At 36.2% G+C, this 13,060-nt stretch overlaps 1 protein-coding gene and 1 long non-coding RNA gene across 6 annotated transcripts in view; both read right to left on the reverse strand.

Moving 5' to 3' along the window:
* Window positions 1-13,060, reverse strand: part of LOC117987889 (uncharacterized) — a 133,945-nt gene that overhangs the window by 22,993 nt on the left and 97,892 nt on the right. The gene's annotated exons all lie outside the window — the stretch shown is intronic.
* LOC138403154 (uncharacterized) lies at window positions 1,781-3,152 on the reverse strand. The gene is made up of 3 exons (XR_011237443.1): window positions 2,941-3,152; window positions 2,394-2,615; window positions 1,781-2,011 (listed from the first exon to the last, which is right to left on the reverse strand). It is a non-coding gene; the product is annotated as an uncharacterized lncRNA (long non-coding RNA).

The following is a 13,060-nucleotide window of genomic DNA, read 5'->3' on the forward strand; positions in this document are numbered from 1 at the left end:
ATATATACTTCACTATATGGATTCGCGGTAGCCGGGTCAAACGGTACCTTAACTATTAACTTCAACTTAGTATGATTACTCCATTTTATACGGTCATGAAAAATGTAGGTACGTCATGATTTTATCACTGAATAATTTAAAATGTTTGAACTACTTAACACTAGCGTGTGAGAAACGATTTATATGGTACGTAGAATAAAGATATAGAGAGTCCATTGGCCTCTGAGGTAAATAACAACAAAGAAAGGAAGTTAAGATTAATTTCTGACACTTTCTTTTTAGGTCTGAAAGTTTAGATATTTAATTAGACTAGCCCAAAAAGTTTTGGTTGCTATTAGCTTCACTATCTACTAAATGTAGCGCCATTAATTAACTGTTGTAACAAAGTAACTTGATGAAAGAATTTCTCCCGCATATTACTTTCCCAAAACAATGTGAATGCTATGCAAACAGACTGCACGACGACGACGTACGCTACGACGTAGTTAATTGCTACGTCGTAGACCCATCGTAGCATCATAACAATTTTTCTACGAAGCTTATAAAGTGAAGTCAAGTTTGTCAAGACCACTGCGAAATCAATATAGCGAAACCAATACCTTTCACTTAGTGTAACATCACCAAAATGTGAAACAGCAGCGAAACTGCCTATTTTTGACTAGGCCATCTCTTTCCCACAATCAGTATACCCTTATTATAAATGCAAAAGTGTGTTTTTATGTAGGAGCAACGGATTAGCGTGATTTTTTACATAGGCTACGTTTTATTCCGAAAAATGAAAGAGTTCCCACGGGATTTTTAAAAACCTAAATCCACGTGTACGAAGTCGCGGGCATCAGCTAGTATTAAATATCCCTAAGTGGAATGTGTAGACGATTTCTTTTGGCTTAAATTCTTCACCAAAATCGCGTGGGGGAAAAAATCAAACCTCTGTATAGAATAGACATTGGTGCCGATTCTCTTGTACACAATCTTTAAACTAAACTAAATTAACAGGTCTTAATTAAGTGCTATCCTTTTCCGCAAGCAACATAATGAAAGGGATAGCAATAGATTTAGAAGTGCCATTTTAGTTTAGTTTAGAGATTATGTACAACGGAGTTAGCCTCAGTATCGCTTCCATTTTGCATGTCATACAGCGGCCAAGTCATGGCGGTAATTCAAAGGTTTCGCTGCTATGATTTTGCAGCGGAGATGTGCCACAAGGGCGTGAAGGTGTGAAATTCACGGAACAGAAAGAACAGTGGAAGTGCAATTCACCAAAATTACTATAGGAACCGCTGTCGCCAAACTCATACAAATATACCGATAGTCATATATTGCACTACAAAGAAACAAATCATTTGATTTGTCGTTTAAGTTTAGTCAAAACTAGCCTACGTCACAGATTTGGAAATAAACCCTGACGCTCTAGAAATAAGATTTATTTTGCTTTAGCGGAAGAACGTATTTACGAGCTATAGTCACACTCACGTCACACTAGATTCAATTGTCCAATTAATTCCGCTACTTGACCATAGATGGCGGTATTCTAAGTAGTAGCAATTATAAACTTAATTACTTTAAACATATGGTTGACATTTGAGTGATCGGTCGATTTTTTTTCCTCCTCAGTTAAGGCTGCACCACGTAGCTCAATGAATTACCTATCGATATCGATAGATACTCGTTATTTTGTTCATTCGCAAAAATAAAATTAAAAAAGGTAATTATAAAATTGAATAAAAGTGCTGGTATGTATGCATGCCTTTTACAAGTATGCACAATAAATACTGCAACGTATGAAAATAGATAAATTTTATTTATTGCCCTTGAAATAAAACATATTTGTTAAGAAACTGGCGTTTCGAAAGTCTTATTTTTAATTTTAATAAATGGTGTATGCGAACATTTATGTATATATTTTTCGACTATTGCCTTCATCAAATCGGTAACGTGATTAGACGCAGGAATCTCCGAATCACTTTGTCTTTTTGAAGAACCTGGAGTGACCACATTTATCATTTTGTGGCTGAAACCAAAATTAAATTTTGAGAATAAATCCGTACTAATATTATAAATGCGAAAGTGTGTCTGTCTGTCTGTCTGTCTGTCTGCTAGCTTTTCACGGCTCAACCGATCAACCGTTTTTGATGAAATTTGGTACAGAGATAGCTTGCATCCCGGGAAAGGACATAGGAAGTTGAAAAGTTCCCACAGGATTTTTAAAAACCTAAATCCACGCGGACGAAGTCGCGGGCATCATCTAGTACCTATATAAAAATGAATAGGAGAAAAATTAATTAGTGTGTTTATGAATTAAATTTGATATTTAGTCAGTCAATCTTCATACAAAAATATAACTAAGAGGTGTGTTGTTTTGTATTATAATATAAAGTATTTTCAATACTTACTGAAAGTAATAAAATAAAACAAGGTTATTTGATTAAAAGACTTAACGATTTTCATTGATGGAAGCGCAGTAGGTTTCGTATATCTATATCCTTTATTTGATATTATAAAATCGACTTCTAAAAAAATGTTCAGAGCATATCATGCTTGATTTGGTTGGCATCCAATTAACTCTACCCGTTGCATCTATCCATTTCTCTTTGATGCTTGCATCTTTGGGAAACCTAAAAATATTTTAAATGAAGGTTAGAGGAACTACTGATGTCTATTTAGTGATGAATGCAACGTCTCACTCATTAATAAATTATAATTATTGCGTTACTATTTATTTATATCCTTGTATCGATATCAATCGATAAATTCAATATTCTACTTGGCCACATCACTATTTGAGTAGCGAACACGGAGCGAAGTACTTTCGGAATAGAATCAATCCAAAATAAACTTTATCTTAATTGTTTAAGGTTGATTTTGACTAACCGTTCTATTAAATATTAGTAAATTGAAATAAATTAAGATTTTATAGAAAACAATGAAAATCGTACTTACCGATGATACGAAACACCTCCATTTTTAAGATTTTTTCTCCTACTATCATTTTTACACTCCAAAACGGAACAGTAACATTGCTAGGGCAATATGAATTTGTCGCGAGACTACCAACTCCACGCGATGTTAGAACGCGACTGGGATCAGTTTTACGTAACTACGCTTAATTGTGGCACGCGTGCCACGCCTACTTAGCACTTCCACTGTTTTTTCTGTTCCGTGTGTGAAATTGCTATCTCAACTGGTTCAGTGACTATGCGTAATGCGTTCACAAACAAACAAACCGACATTTACAGTTTTATACTATCTAAGATGAATTATATAAAACTAGCTGATGCCCGCGACTTCGTCTGCGTGGAATTAGGTTTTTTAAAAATCCCGTGGGAACTCTTTTATTTTCCGGGATAAAAAGTAGCCTATGTCACTCTGTCTGGTCTTTATCTATACCCATGCAAAATCACGTCAATCCGTTGCACCGTTGCGACGTGATTGAAGGACAAACCAACAAACCAATAAACCAACAAACAAACACACTTTCGCATTTATAATAAGGGTACTGATAGTAGATTTGAATTTATACAAAACTAGCTAATGCTTGATCTATAATATAAAATTGAATCACTAAATGTCATGGTCATCGCAAATCTCGAGAACAGCTGAACCGATTTCGCTAATTCTTTTTTATAATATTCTTTGAAGTACGAGGATGCTTCTTATGGAGAGAAAAATATAAAAAAATTGAATCGACTGTTAGGCGGAACGAAGTTCGCCAGGGCAGCTAGTTTAAAATAAAAATTGATTTAAGTACTTTGATAAAAAGTAGCCTAGCCACTCTCCAGGTACAACTATACCCATGGCAAAAATCACGTCGATCCGTTGCTCTGTTGCGACATGATTGAAGGCAAACCAAAAAACCAACAAACAGACACACTTTCACATTTTTATATTAAACGTACGATAAACGTTTATATTAAACGGTATAACGATGTCTTTAAAATTTGTTAACATCCTTTCTTAGCCGGAGGCTACGTCAAGTTTCTAGGCCCAATGATATGAGCAGATATATACCAATCGGTCAATAGGTATCTCTCTTTATATGTAGGTATTTTTTTATAAATAAGCCGTCATAGCCTACTGGTTAAACGGTCTACCTTCTATTCGGGAGGCCAGGGGTTCGATCGTTTTAATAAATTAAATATCATTTGCTTTAACGGTGAAGAAAAATATTGTTAGGAAACCTGCATGCCTGAGAGTTCTCCAAAGGTGTATAAAATTTTCCAATCCGCACTTGGCCAACGTGGCAACTACGTCATTCTGAGAGGAGACCCGCGCTCAGTAACGGGCTGGTGATGGATTGATCAAGATGATGATGATGATGATGATGATGATTTATAAATTATACAGCATATTCCACAGAAAGCTTGTGATAGCCTATTAATTAAATATCATTTTTTGCTTTTACGGTGAAGGAAAACATCGTGAGGAAACCTGCATGCCTGAGAGTTCTCCATAATGTTCTCGAAGGTGTGTGAAGTCTACCAATCCGCACGTGGCCAGCGTGGTAGACTATGGTCAAAAACCCTTCTCACTCTGAGAGGAGACCCGCGCTCTGTAGTGAGCCGGTGATGGGTTGATCATGATGATGATGATGATTCCATAGAAATGGGAAGAAACCTTTTTCAACGTTAAAATGACAGTACCTTCTTGTATATCCTGCATAGTGAAAAAAACACAGTTATTAAGCTGCCTTAGGTCCCCCAGTTTATTGCATCAACAAACCTTGCATTTCAAAAACTAAGCCATACATCAATGCAACGTCACAATTTCAAAAATTAAAAATACGGCAGCCGGCTTAGTGGAAACTCGCAAGAGCATACAGCGAAAGAAATGCAGCTCTAATTTCATATTAGTTGGCTCGAGCTGTAACTAGCTAAGCATCTTTCACTAAGGGTAATATCAAACTGAAGACATTTTATGCGACAAGAAGTTGCATCATCTATTAACCGAAACACATTCAATTTCTAAGCATACAAACATGTTTGGAAACAATTTCTTCCATAACAAAATATTTAAAAACTTCCCTAAAAGTTTTAATCGGCAATATTCATTAAATTTATTTAGGGTATTTTAAAATGTGGATAATGTACAAATTCAGTAGTCATTAAAAAAATTAAAAAAAACCCGACTGCTGTGCCATATTGCATTTTTACTGAAAATATTATACCTACTCCTTGTTCGGCAGTCGTGTAAAAACGTCATGAATTTATATTTTTGTTCGCTGACATAGTTTGTTAATTTAAAAACGCTATAATTGGGTATTTGACTACATCAAAAATGATTTTTTTCTCAGTGATTATTAAATAGAGGGTCTTCTAAAATACGTAAAATCCACGTCCTTTGTTGGTTTTAAGTGTAATAATAACCATTTATAAATTATCGAATAAACTAAAAAAAGCACGTCAAATGATTGTGACGTCACACACCGGTATTCCATAGAATCTCGCATACTAAGCGCGCGTTTTGACGTTTGATAAAAAGTTACTGATTTGACTAGTTGTTGTTGAGTAGAGTAGTTGTCAAATACCGTATTAGTTCGCTTGCTTTCGTCGCGGGCAACTTGCTTTGTTGCCATCTCTTCTTGATACACTAGAGTAAAAAAAACTGTCTTTTTCATAATTTTGCTAAAACTCAATTTCGTTATCAATCGTGTTGTCAACTACAAGTCGTGAGATAAAAGTCTGTAGTCTGAAGCAGCTCTAGCCACTCGAAATAGAGCAGCTTGCGCAGCGGATTACGTTTCAATCTAGACCTTTTGAATAGTAAATTTTCCCCGCAGTAGAACATCAATGGCTGCAATCACTTAAATTTAGACTAGGTTGACAGAGCACAAAAAATGTGTGACATTTACAGCCTAAAGAACCTAAAGAATATAATTATTTTTAACTAGCTGCCCCGGCGAACTTCGTACCGCCTAGCAATCAATTCAATTTTTTTTTAATTTTCTCTTCGTAAGAACTATCCTCGTACTTCAAGGAATATATTATAAAAAAAGAATTAGCGAAATCGGTTCAGTTGTTCTCGAGATTTGCGATCAGCAACACACTTAGGTATTCATTTTTATATATAGAGAAGATTGTACTACAATAAGTTAGGTCTTTTGTAATGTAAAGGTAAAGTAGTTACGCTTAGGTACGTCTCAAAACTAAAATGACGACGATGTCATCGTAGCAAACCTATAGTAGACGACAGGTCGAGATGACAATCGGGGAGGGAACGCCTCGCAAAGCCGCACTAACCAGGTGCGGGCGAGCGTGGGTGACTTGCGGGTGTGTGTACTACCGCCTCATACCCCGATTGCCATCTTGAACTGTCGCGTATTATAGACTAGGTTAACAGAGAACAAAAAATGTGCGACGTTTACAGCATAGAGAACCTACAGAATATATTTTTAATGCATATTTAACTTATTTGTAACTAGATGATGCCCGCGCCATCGTCCGCGTGGGCTTAGGTTTTTACGAACCCCGAGGGAACTCTTCGATTTTCCGGGATAAAAAGTAGCCTATGGCCTTCCCTGGGATAAAAACTATCAAATTTCGTCAAAATCGGTTCAACGGAACGGAAGAAAGGCTAGCAGACAGACACACTTTCACATTTTTAATATTAGTATGGAGTATGGATTAATTTAACTTATTGTAGAAACAATAAGTTAGGTCATTTATAATGTAAAGGTTAAAGGGCTACGGTCTCAAAAATTCATAGTTATGACATCATGGTAGCATACCTAAGTACTTCTAATCTTTGTTGAAGGTACAATGGGTCTATTAATACACTTAACGAGTTTATACGTTAATAACATAATAATATAAACTTCATTCATAAAAGATCAGCTATTTATGTACCATACAGGTATCATATTTCATACAGTCTATCGAGAATACTTGATCTATAATTCAACTTTTCCTATCAGTCCGTGACTTAGATGATTAGATATCAGCAACAGCTAATAATAATACTGTGAAACCTAAGAGCATGGTCGCTAACTATGGGCTTCATAAGAAAACTCAGAGTCACTTAGCGGGTGATGGAGAGAGCTATGCTTGGAGTTCTCTACGTGATCAAAGCAGAATTAATGAGGAGATCCGTAGGAGAACTAGACTAACCGACATAGCTCAACGGGTTGCGAAGCTGAAGTGACAATGGGAGCCGCTGGATTCAGGCGGCGCAAGACCGTGGCGTGTGGAAGTCCCTACAAGAGACTTATGTCCAGCAGTGGACGTCTATCGGTTGATGATGATGATAATGAACCTAAGAGCCGTACTCAGTCATATCATAAGACTCTGTTCGACTTTACTCTAACTGTTTATATATTGGCCTTAAATCACTTGGTGGAAGCTCTTTGCCAGTAGGGTGATCTGTGCGTCTATTCACGACCTCCCTGGCACCTTTCCATTGTCTTTACCGTATCGTCATTTCCATTGTTCCCTACACAGATTAATTATTAGAGTCTACAATTCCTTTGAAAAAAATATAGGTATGGGATTAAATCCCTACAGACACGAATAGCAAAAAGATTATCGATGGATACGTATTAGTAAGGCTTCCAATTAGCCCGCGCCGAGGCATATTTGCAATCCCTATTTGCTGAATCCCGCTTCCATCGGGGATTTATAGTTTCCTACAAGTTGAGAGTCAAACATTCGTACGTGCTATTGATTTATCCACGTTAACACTTGGGAAACTAACCAAAGCTCGGTTATGCTTCTTAATCAAAGCATAAAACTGTCAAGGGATGTGTTACAATTAGGTCTCAATTACACCTGTAAGTTTTACTCACGTAAGCATTTGTACTTACGTGACTATTTAACAGTACACATTTTTCTAATGTAAATGTACTTACAAGGCCGCAATTACATCTGTAAGTTTTACTCACCTAAGTAACTTAAGTATATGATTAACTTACAACAAATTTAATAATGTAAATACTCTTATAAGTGTCATTTATCTTAGTAAATATGTTGTAAATTAATTACGGAAGCTACTGAGTAAAACTTACAGATATAATTGCGGTCTCTGCTACACAAGAGTGTTGAATTAATCATGTAAGCTACTTACGTAAGTAAAACTTACAGGTGTATCAGCGACATTAGATTAAGTAATATAATATTATGTGTTACACACACATCCCTTGATAGTTTTTTACCTAGCAATAGAATATTTACATTTTCATCATCATCGTCAAAAGCTCGTATTATGCATCCAATGGACATAGGTCATTAATCATTTAGAAATACTCAAGACTCTGACAAATCACAGTTTGGTTTTGGTAATAATGTATTGACCTTAACAGCTATGGATAACCTTTGACCTGATTCAGTTTGATTTTCCCACCTAGTTTTTATAGGCAACAAGTTTTTATAGCAAGGTTGATATTTTCCTACGAAAGTCAAACATCGTTCGTGCAGCTATTGATTTATCAACGTCAATAGTCGGGAAGCTGAATATCGGCGGAGATTTGCGTGGCTTTAGCAGTAAGCTTGCTTATTGCCCTATATTAAAAACTAGCTGCCCTGGCGAACTTCGTTCCGCCTAGCAGTCGATTCAATTTTTTTAAATTTTTCTCTCCGTAAGAACCATCCTCGTTCTTCAAGGAATATTATAAAAAAAGAATTAGTGAAATCGGTTCAGCTGTTCTCGAGATTTGCGATGAGCAACACATTTAGTGATTCATTTTTATATTATAGATTGGTCAAATGTGAGTCGGATTCGCACACGAAGGGTTCCGTACCATCGTACAAGAAATAACTTTTTAATGTTTTTTTTATTTTCATGGCGGCTATTTTGAAATTTTATTATTATATGTTGTTATGGCGGCAAAAGAAATAGGTACACATTTTGTAAAATTTCAACCCTTCCTAAGTATTATGGTCCACGAGATACAGCCCGCTGACAGACAGACAGAAGGATGGACGGACGGACGAACGGATAGCGGAGGCTTATAATACGGTTTCATTGGAACCCTTTGGGTACGAACCCTATAAAGTAGCGGGCGTCCACGAAACTTTTCTCAACCTACACGTAGTTACGTTTCTGGTATTTTTAATCAAAGTCAGCTAAATATTTTAACCTGAATGTACATACATTCAGGAGATTTCTAGCTTAAGGTTCCTAGATTTTTCTTGCTTTTACGGTGATATTTGGATGATAAATGCACTTCTGGTGGCAACGCGAAGAACTACCTATTATATTTCATTTTGAAATTGGGCTTTGAAATTTCTCCCTCAGAGCGTACTGGCTAGTCTAGTCGGTATAAAATATTTGTCTGACAAATTCGTGGAACTATGAATAAGCTTAGCTAAACTAAACTAAGACCAAAGAGGGCAAATTATACCTATATCCCACATCTTGATTAGGTGAGACCTTCGTAACACCTGCATCAATCATTATTACAATCTCAATTGTTGTGATTGGCTGAATTTGTGCGATTCTTGTTGCAACAATGCATTGTAGCCAATAGTGAGCGAGCGTCAACCAATCAGAGGTGATTGCGATCGTGCCATTGTAGCTGTCATTCTACCGCGATCGAGCAGCAGATATTAACATTGCGTTGACCATGTCATATCATTACAGACTAGCTGCACAAGTAACCCTAGATACAACAGAGTACAGACCAAATAGACAGGCATATTTCAAGGTATACCTACCTACTTTAGTTTTTTATTTGTTTAAGATAAATAAATCGCAGCAACACGTAAGCGACACGATTTGCCTGGCACTTTAGATCTCCTGGAGTTTTTCACTCGTACCTATCTGATTTCATTGTTAGCTCGAGGTAACAAGCCACATATAGTGCACAGCTGTTACGCATTTCAGCGAGAAACCATTAGTTTAGCTTTTATGTAAACTAAGGAAAACTAAAGTAAGTAAGTACGTACAAAAATGACGAAAGTAAGTAATTTGGGTCACTGGGTGCGGTTCTCAGGGTTAAAATCGAACACTCCAGTGTTTATGTAAATGACTCGAGCTGTTTTATTTAAATTCCGTACAAATTGTATGCAATTATGTCCGTGTAACATGAGTTCTAATGAGAAAGTTACGTGATTTTTGTGTTGAGGCGTGCTTACTATAGTCTTTTTTAGGTGGCGAAGACTAAATGACTTTGCAGTTTCGGGTTTTTTTTTTAGAACTAGCTAATGTCCGGTATGCGTTGCAGCGACTCTTCTAGGTGGACAGACGAAATCAAACGAGTCGCAGGGAGCCGCTGGATTCAGGCGGCGCTAGACCGTGGCTGTGAAAGTCCATACAAGAGACCTATGTTCAGCCACGTCCAGATAGACTAAAATCGATCTATCGGTTGATAATGATGATGATGATGATGTTGTATTCTAGCAATGAGTTGGAGGTAGGTAAGTAAACATACAATTTTTACGGTTTCGTACCTCCAAAGGAAAAAGGGGACCCTTATAGGATCACTTTGTTGTATGTTTGTCGGTTTGTCTGTCCGTCTGTCCGTCTGTCCGTCGTGTTTGTTTTCACCTATAGAGTACTTCCCATTGACCTAGAATCATGAAATTTGGTAGATAGGTCGGTCTATAAATAAAATAAAAATAAAAAAGCCTTTTATTTCTTCACTTATTTTACAATAGTTATGGGATTATTAAATAAAACTTAAAATACTAGACATTAAAAAAAAAGGTCGATAGTAAAGGAATGAATGCGAAAACCGTGAATTTGTGGTTACATCACAAAAAAATGTGTTTAATAACTGGCGCTGTTGTCATTGTATTGCAGTGTTGCACATAAAAATGTTAAAATATCTTGTACAATAGTACGGAACCCTTCGAATGCGAATCCGAGTCGCACTTGGCGCACTTTTAAAAATTGATGTCATTAATAAAAATAAAAAATCCGATATCATGTAGGTATATATTGTAAGCGACATCGTAAATGTCCGTAGGTATGCTATAAATTACTCCCATTCGAATCCGGTTTGTAACACCGAGCAGAAAATTATTGCGCTAGATAAATTATAATATTTCATAAAAAAAAACCGGCCAAGTGCGAGTTAGGCTCGCGCAATGAAGGTTCCGACGTACTACAGTCGTTATTTTTTCAACATTTTGCAGGGTAATTCAAAAACTATGATACATAAAAATAAATAAAAATCTGTTTTAGAATGCACAGGTGAAGACCTTTCATATGATACCCCACTTGATATAGTTATCTTACTTAGAAAATTGATACTGATTGAATAGGTACTGATTATTAGTTCATGACCACAATTAAATATTTTTTGTGTGATGTAACCACAAATTCATGGTTTTCAGATTTTTCCCCAAATGTCAGCTGTAAGATCTACCTACCTGCCAAATTTCATGAGTACCCTGTATGTTTCTTGACAGACCGACAGACAGACAGATAACAAAGTGATACTATAAGGGTTCCGTTTTTCTTTTTGAGGTACGGAACCCTAAAAATGATCGCAACTATAATACCACGTTCACACAATAGTGTCTGTACAAGTGTACATGTCCGGTACTCCATAAATTACGGCCATTGGAATCCGGTGTGATTCACCAAAACGCTGGTATCACTATAGCATTGAATAGGCCGATGTGACGTGGGTCCTAATCTACATTGAAAATTTCATACAATGGATTTAATTCATGACTCTTGTTCAACTCTGAATTGTGGGAAGCTTATTTCCTTAAGTATCACTTAACTTATTGGTTTGCACGATTCTATTTTTAAGATGTCTATAATTGGACGCGACGATGCAATTTATATTATATTTATAACTAGCTTATGCTCGCGAATTTATCCGCGTGGACTACACAAATTTCAAAACTCTATTTTACCCCCTTAGGGATTGAATTTTCCAAAATCCTTTCTTAGCGGATGCCTACGTCATAATAGCTATCTGCATGCCAAATTTCAGCCCGATCCGTTCAGTAGTTTTGAGCTGTGCGTTGATAGATCAGTCAGCACCTTTTCTTTTTATATATATACACCACTAATTACTTAGCACAAAAAAATTCTTGGTCAAAATGTATATCGATCAGTTTAAAAAAATTATCGACTTTCCTAAAATATCCATATATAGTTAACATTTGACGAGCGGCGTTGACATAATTCGTAGTGTAGGTCCACTCATTTATTTATATTTTAAAAACAAAAACTTTATTGGCATTGTTAAATTAAGTAAACTAAAATTTAAAACAATAATACTTTCCTGTACTCGTTCTTAATTATGTTTATTTAAAAAGTAGTGATGTATACCTAAGTACCTATTGTGGAAATAGATAAAACCTAATAATAAAAACCTAAATCCACACGGAAAATGTAGCGGGCAAAGAGTAGTTATAAATATAGTTATAAATAACAATGAGGAAGTTTCAGGGCAACGTTCGATAAAATTTTCATAGATAACCCCACCAATAAAGATGAAAAATAATACCTATATCTATATGATCTATGCTTTAATTTTTTAAATTTAAATAGGATGCGAAATTAATTAATTACTTCTATTATAGTTCACAAATTTTGTGGGGAAGAAACGTAAGGAAAATTGCAGTGCGCGTGCACTATACTCTTACTCTTCATCTAAGTCATTGATTGACACGACCTAAACATTAAAGCATAGATCATATAGATACATGTATTATTTTTCATCTTTAGTGGTGGGGTTATTTAGCGCCATCTATGAAAATTTTATCGAACGTTGCCCTGAAACTTCCTCATTATACAACTATTTACTTTCATTCTATCGGGACTTAAATAAATACCTACCTACTTAGTTCGGAAATAAAAAACATTTGATATTTGTTATCGACAGCAGGTCAGTCGACTACCTACTCGAGCTTTCATGAAGCCGGCGTCATAGCCCCAAGCTTTTTATAAATTCGTTGATCGAATTCGATCAGGGTGGCTAGCCAGCTACGTCATTTGGTAAATGCCACCCTCATTACCTACCATTGGCACTGCGAAAATGCGACTAATGCTGGTCGCCCATCAGATATTGCCTGCGCGATCGCTTCTTAGTTTTTAACATCTGAGTGCCAGATTTTTGATGCTTATGGTTCTGTCAGAGTGAACAAAAGTGAGGGAACTCTGGGTTTAA

This window comes from Maniola hyperantus, chromosome 13 (assembly GCF_902806685.2).
Source record: "Maniola hyperantus chromosome 13, iAphHyp1.2, whole genome shotgun sequence".
NCBI lineage: Eukaryota > Metazoa > Arthropoda > Insecta > Lepidoptera > Nymphalidae > Maniola > Maniola hyperantus.